Here is a 6,872-nt window from a genome sequence, read left to right as displayed (position 1 = left end):
GTGTCGGTGATGCCATCCAACCATCTCATCCTCTATTGTCCCCTTCTCCTCCTGCCTTCAATCTTTCCCACCATCAGGGTCTTTTCCAATGAGTCAGCTCTTTGCATCAGGTGGCCAAAGTATTGAAGTTTCAGCTTCAGCATCAGTCCTTCCAATGAGTATTCAGGACTGATTTCCTTTAGGATGGACTGGTTGGATCTTCTTGCAGTCCAAGGGACTCTCAAGAGTCTTCTCCAACACCACAGTTCAAAAGCATCAGTTCTTCGGTGTTCTGCGTTCTTACAGTCCAACTCTCACAGGCATACATGACTACTGGAAAAACCATAACTTTGACTAGACGAAACTTTGTTGGCAAAGTAATGTCTCTGCTTTTTAATATGCTGTCTAGGTTGGTCATAGCTTTTCTTCCAAGGAGCAAGTGGCTTTTAATTTCATATTATAAATCCCCTGAATAAATGGCATCTTTGGTTGAAATCACTCTGTAACTCAGACTCGCGGATTCGGCAGTAGGTCCCGGAGTCTCAGATGCAGGGGCCAAAGGGTCTTAGCAATCCCCTAGCCTAAGTCTCTCTCTGTAAGTAGGGGGTTATAGGGGACCCAAAAAAGGGAAGTCCCCGGCCAAGGATGAGACAGAGAGAACGTGACACAAGCTCGCACCGAGCACGTGAGGCCTCCTCCCCTCCGTCAGCCGACCACACTGCCGTCCTGATGGAGCAACGGCGCCCCTCAGGGCCTCAGTCTGCAGCGCGCCTGCGTCCCCCGGCCCCGTCCTCAGCCTCGGCCTGGAGTTGCCGCCCCGCGCGCATTCTGACCTACGGACGTCGGGGACACGCTCACCTTGGACACCTTCAGAGGCTGATCCTTGGTGATCCTTGAGAGGTCAGCCCCGTTGCTGAAGACCTTGGTGATGCCCAGTTTGCCCAGGACAGTTTTCAGATTGTAGGTTCCAGAAATGAACAGTTTGGGCAAATGTAAATTGCTCAACTTATCAAAATGATTAGAAAACCATTGAAATGTTTCCCTTTCTGACCAAGTTCCTCCCACTTGGAACCCCCACCACCCTGCCCAGGTGAGGAAATGAGGTCAGCTTTGCTTTATTCTACTTTTAGTTCCTCTACATCCAGGGTCAGAGAATATTAGAATCACAGGGATCCTCTTGTCCTGCAGAGCTTCTCAAGTACCACCTCCTCTGAGAAGGCCTCCAGGAGGATCCAGGGTGTCCTCCGGAAGGACTGTGCACTCTGCTTCTCTGTGGGGTTTGCTCACCCCCAGACTGAACCTCCGCTAGGGCTGGGGTCCCAGGGGACTGTGGGACATGGTGGCAAGTCCTGAGTGACATCTATTTAGTGAATCAGTGACTGCGTGGGGCTGGGAGCTCAGGTGTCATTTTCCATGGGGACAAGGTTGGCCCTGGGAGCTTCCCTGGGGGCTCAGATGGTAAAGAATCTGCCTGCAATGCAGGAGACTCGGGTTCGATCCATGGGTTGGGAAGATTCCCTGGAGGAGGAAATGGCAACCTACTCCGGTATCCTTGCCTGGAGAATCCCATGGATGGAGACGCCTGATGAGCAACAGTCCTTGGGGTTTCAGTGTCGGCAAATTGGCATGGCAAGTTTGGCCCTCAGCAGGGTCTGATGCATGGGCTGACTGGCCTTGGGTTCCATTTAATCCCTTCCAGACTCAGCTCCTCCTGTTCTCTGCTCCCAGCCTCTGGTGTAGGGAACCTGAGCGTGGGTGGGGTGGGGAAGAGGTATTAAAACTTGTATTCACTTTTTAACCTTATACTTCTCTGCATTTTCACCTTTGTTTTATATTATGCATGACAAAATAGCTCATCTGGGCATGGACACATTTACAAATACAGAGACATGCACTAATTTGGGATGCACTACGGGATCTGACCAAGCCACTCTCATCTGAATGACAGAGGAACCAAAAACAGCCTCAAATAGGTCCTGGAGTTTCCTGCTCTGGGCGTTTGTTTTTCCAGCCTCTCCGAGCAGGTTTTTCCCCCTGTCCTGCCATGGACTTTCTATCCTATAACACACTCAGTTATAGGACACCTTTACCAAGAAGGCCACCTCTTCCTCTAGGTTTGCCCATGACATGTGTTGGCCTTATTTTTGCTGCAGTGGGCACTGGTCACCAGGAAGAGGCAGTGTCCAGGCTAGGGAGGAAGTGCTCAAGGACAGGACTTTCATTCCTCACCCAGGGGCACCGTCCCTCTTACAAAGCCCAGTTGGGGCTTCCTGAAAGGATGCTCTCTCAGGGAGCATTAAGATTAAGCCCAGGACCTGGGCCCACCTTACCCTCCTTGGTCCAGGCCTGATAGGGCAGCTCCTGGGTCAGCGCTGGCCTGGGAATCACCGTATCTGAAGGTGTTTGTGGATTCTGGTGAGATGCTTCTCAGAGAGCCCGTCCTCCAGCAGCTGCCTCTTGCCCTGGGCCGGGCAGAAGTAGGAAGGTGATGACTCAGCCCTGGTCATGCTGCAGCAACACCCAGCAGGAGAAACACACGGTTTCAGCACAGGTGGAACTTGCCTTTGACCGGATCTTCTCCTTCACATGAAAGTTTCCTATCAGGAAGCACTGAGGCTCAAATTTATCCTTCATTTTGCTTGGAGAGAGAGATGAAGGTGCCCATCAGCTAGGGGTGGGAGAAGGTTCGGGAAAGACTGCTAGAACATGGAGCCCTGAGGCTGCCTGGTGAGACCCGGGTCTCTGAGCTTCAGCTTTGCCATCTGTAAATTGGGGCAAAAATGAAGCGGTCTTGTTTCCACAAGACCAGCAACTCTGGTCTTGTTTCTGATCTTAGAGGAAACGTATTCATTCAGTCTTTCATGTTTACATATGATGTTAGCTAAAGATTTTTCATGGACGGTCTTTATCAGGTTAGGAAAGGTTCCTTCTAATCCTAGTTCATTGAGTGATTTTTATCATGACAGGGTGTTGAGTTTTATCAAATGCTTTTTCCTGTAGTTTTTGAGATGATTATATATTTTTAATCATTTCTTCTAATAATATGGTGTTTTTAATTGTTAAAAAAAGTGAAATTGTCAGGCTCCTGAAGGTTTTGTGAAGACAATTTGAGGCTAGAGGAGTATCCAGAGTTTCTATATCACAGAGACTACCTGCTATCAGTCTAGGTGGGCAGGAGCATTTTTTATTTGGATTTGATGTTTGTTTAATGCATGGTCTGAGGCTAATTAACGAAAATTATTGGGAGTGGTTGGAAGCTCCCTTGATCACTCTGGGCATCTCCCTGGCTTGCCCCTTGGTAACTGGAGCTATTTATTGCTCAGGGAAGTTAGTCTTGTTCCCACATTAATGGCCTTTCCCTGGACTAACACGTGACATGCAGATGTCTGGGCAGTGTCCCCTCTGCTCCCCATCCTGCTGAGATGGAGTGGGAGGGGTCCTCCAGGACCCCAGGGCCCAATTTTCCCATTGGTTGGGAGGAGGAGACTGAAGCTGGGGAGGGACGAAAGCCACATGAAGTCCCAGAGCAGAGCTGGAACTTGGGACGTGGTCACTCCGGCCGCAGTGCTATTCTCCCTTTAGAGCCAGGAGCCGGTGGTGTGAAGGAGGCAGCCCCTGGCCCTAATGCTCACCTTCCTACCCTGGGCTGTCTCCATGCACTGTTTAAACTGCCTGAGGATGTCTCCCGGAGCACACAGGCCCTGACGTCCCCGTCACTCAGAGTGAGAAAGGCAGGCTGGGATTCGAGTTTAGTTAAGTACCCACTATGTGAGTGTATGTTCTTTGTGACTTGTGTTTTTCCTTCTAGAAATCTGACAAGCAGAAGGAGAAAAACAAATATTGTATATTAACACCTATGTATGGAATCTAGAAAAATGTTACAGATGAACCTATTTGCAGGGCATCCTCTGGAGAAGAGAATGGCAATCCACTCCAGTATTCTTGCCTGGAGAATCCCATGGACAAAGGAACCTGGAGAATCCCATGGACAAAGAAATCTGACGGGCTACAGTCCATGGGGTCACGAAGAGTCAGACACAACTGAGAGACTAACACTATACTAACTATCTGCAGGGCAAGAAAAGAGACGCAGATGCAGAGAATGGTCATGTGGGCCCAACGGGGAAGGGGAGGGTGGGATGAACTGGGAGGTCAGGATTGACATATATACATGACCATGTGTAAAGCAGCTGGTGGGACACTGCTGATTAGCACAGGGAACTCAACTCAGTACCCCGTGATGATCTAGATGGGTGGGATGGGGGAGAGGGCGGCCCCACAGGGAGGGGATATACACACACACATATATACAGACATGTATATATACACACACATATACATATAGCTGATTCGTGTGGTTGTATAGCAGAAACTAACACAACTTTGTAAAGCAGTTATACTCTAATAAATTTTTAAAAATCTGGCAAGAAGAGCATTGTTATGTCCATGCTATCTATAGAAAACTAGAACCTCAAAGAGATAAAAAGACTTGCCCAGAGTCAAACAGCTCATAGTTCAGGGTGTGAGCCCTGGTTTTCCAGTCTCCAAAGGTGACTCAAGAGCTGTCAGAGTGTCTTCTGTAAAATCCTATTCCCTTCATCAGTTCAGTTCAGTTCAGTCCCTCAGTCATGTCTGACTCTTTGCAACCCCATGGACTGCAGCATGCCAAACTTCCTTGTCCATCACCAACTCCTGGAGTTTACTCAAACTCATGTCCATTGAGTTGGTGATGCCATCGAACCATCTCATCCTCTGTTGTCCCCTTCTTCTCCTGCCTTCAATCTTTCCCAGCATCAGGGTCTTTTCAAATGAGTCAGTTCTTCGCATCAGGTGGCCAAAGTATTGGAGTTTCAGCTTCAACATCAGCCCTTCCAATGAATACCCAGGACTGATCTCCTTTAGGATGGACTCATTGGATCTCCTTGCTGTCCAAGAGACTCTCAAGAGTCTTCTACAACACCACAGTTCAAAAGCATCAGTTCTTCGGCGCTCAGCTTTCTTTATAGTCCAACTCTCACATTCATACATGACTACTGGAAACACCATAGCTTTGACTAGATGGACCTTTGTTGGCAAAGTAATGTCTCTGTTTTTTAATATGCTGTCTAAGTTGGTCATAGCTTTTCTTCCAAGGAACAATTTAATTTTTAAGTTTAACTTTTAATTTCATGGCTGCAGTCACTATATGCAGTGATTTTGGAACCAGAGAAAATAAAGTCTGTCACTGTTTCCATTGTTTCCCCATCTATTTGCCTTGAAGTGATGGTACCTGATGCCATGATCTTAGTTTTCTGAATGTTGAGTTTTAAGCCAACTTTTCCACTCTTTTCCCCTTTCACTTTCGTCAAGAATCTCTTCAGTTCTTCTTTGCTTTCTACCATAAGGGTGGTGTCATCTGCTATCTGAGGTTACTGACATTTCTCCGGGCAATCTTGATTCCAGCTTGTGCTTCATTCCCTTCATACTCTCTGGCAAAGTTTGCTTTTATGGCTCTCTATTTGGGGATATTGTGTGTTTTGCTTCCCTCCCTGGTAGAGATTTACAGTGCACATTAGGACATTTAAGGCTCTGAAAAGTCCTGCTGAGATCATGATGATTTGATTGTTTAACCCACTATTTCCTGTTAAAAGTCTTTTAATGATTGTGTGTAGAAAATTGAATAACATATTTGTAGCTACATTCCATCCTGCATTCTCAAGGAAAATCTAAATAACCAGCTCAGGCTAGTTGTATATACAACCTTACCTTCAAAAATTATGTATCTCACCAGAGCAAGAGCTGTGTCTTCATCAAGCTCTTTGACCAAATCCACTATTTTTCCTTGAGTTCCTATCTCTATTTATTGGTTGATCTGTGTCTTGGCCTCTTTGCTGTTCCTGAAGTTCATGGAGAGGATTTATGAGTGGTACAGCTTCTTGACATTGTTCAAAAATGCAGGCTTTTGCTTCATATTCTTTTTACTGAAAAATATACTGCTGGTGATCAGCTGGAGCTGGTTGTCCAGCTGATTAAGGGTTTCAAGGAGACCCCCCCCCCCCAACCCAAGCCTTTGTGAATATCAGCCTTAGGTACCTTTTTAAACTTGAAGCCTATACCATTCAGGATATGGGTGTGAGTATCATCTTTGTTTCACAGGGAGAGCATCACAAAGGCTATCTGATGCTCACTGGGGAGAAGATGATGCTGTCATTGGACTGACAGGCTAGTTCATGGTACAGGCTGAAGGTGGATCTGGAGAAGTGTGGGACGTTGTAAATATCAGGGCTAGATTGACACATGGTGCCAGGGACTCTACCACACAGACCTGCCAGCAGGAAGAGGCCCACGTGATAGAGAATGCCTTTGTCCTTCAAGACAGACAAGGGACCTTGCCCGGGTCAGACCATACAATGAGTCCCTTGGCCACTGACTGATGTCAAGTCAAAGAAACCACAGTTCATCGAGCGTCTGTGTGCCAAGCACGCTCCTACGTCAGCATCACTGAAAGACTCAGAACCACAGCAGAGACTTCATGGCATTTGTGTGTTAGGCACTCAGTCGTGTCCTAATCTGTGGCCCCAAGGACTGCAGCCCGCCAGGTTCCTCTGTCCATGGAATTCTCCAGGCAAGAACCCTGGAGTGGGTAGCCATTCCCTCCTCCAGGGGATCTTTCTCACCCAGGGATTAAACCTCAGTCTCTTAAATTGCAGGCAGATTCTTTACAGTCTGAGCCACCATGGAAGCCCTTACCACACACCAAGTTCCATTCTAAGCCCTTTACTATCTTATCTCACTATGCTCTGGTAAAGGTCCTATGACCTAGGTCATGAGACACCCCTGGGCTTACAGATGAGGAGACTGGGCTTCTAGAGGTTAAGTCACTTGTCCAAGGTTCCAGATGAGTAGCAGGATCA

The 6,872-nt window shown here is 47.5% G+C and overlaps 1 pseudogene; it reads right to left on the bottom strand.

Moving 5' to 3' along the window:
- Positions 1-2,643: 2,643 nt before the first annotated feature.
- On the bottom strand, positions 2,644-6,257 carry LOC122454896 (annotated as a pseudogene).
- Positions 6,258-6,872: the final 615 nt, after the last annotated feature.

This window comes from Cervus canadensis, chromosome 17, assembly GCF_019320065.1.
Source record: "Cervus canadensis isolate Bull #8, Minnesota chromosome 17, ASM1932006v1, whole genome shotgun sequence".
Lineage (NCBI taxonomy): Eukaryota > Metazoa > Chordata > Mammalia > Artiodactyla > Cervidae > Cervus > Cervus canadensis.
This window is presented reverse-complemented; position numbering and strand designations above follow the sequence as displayed.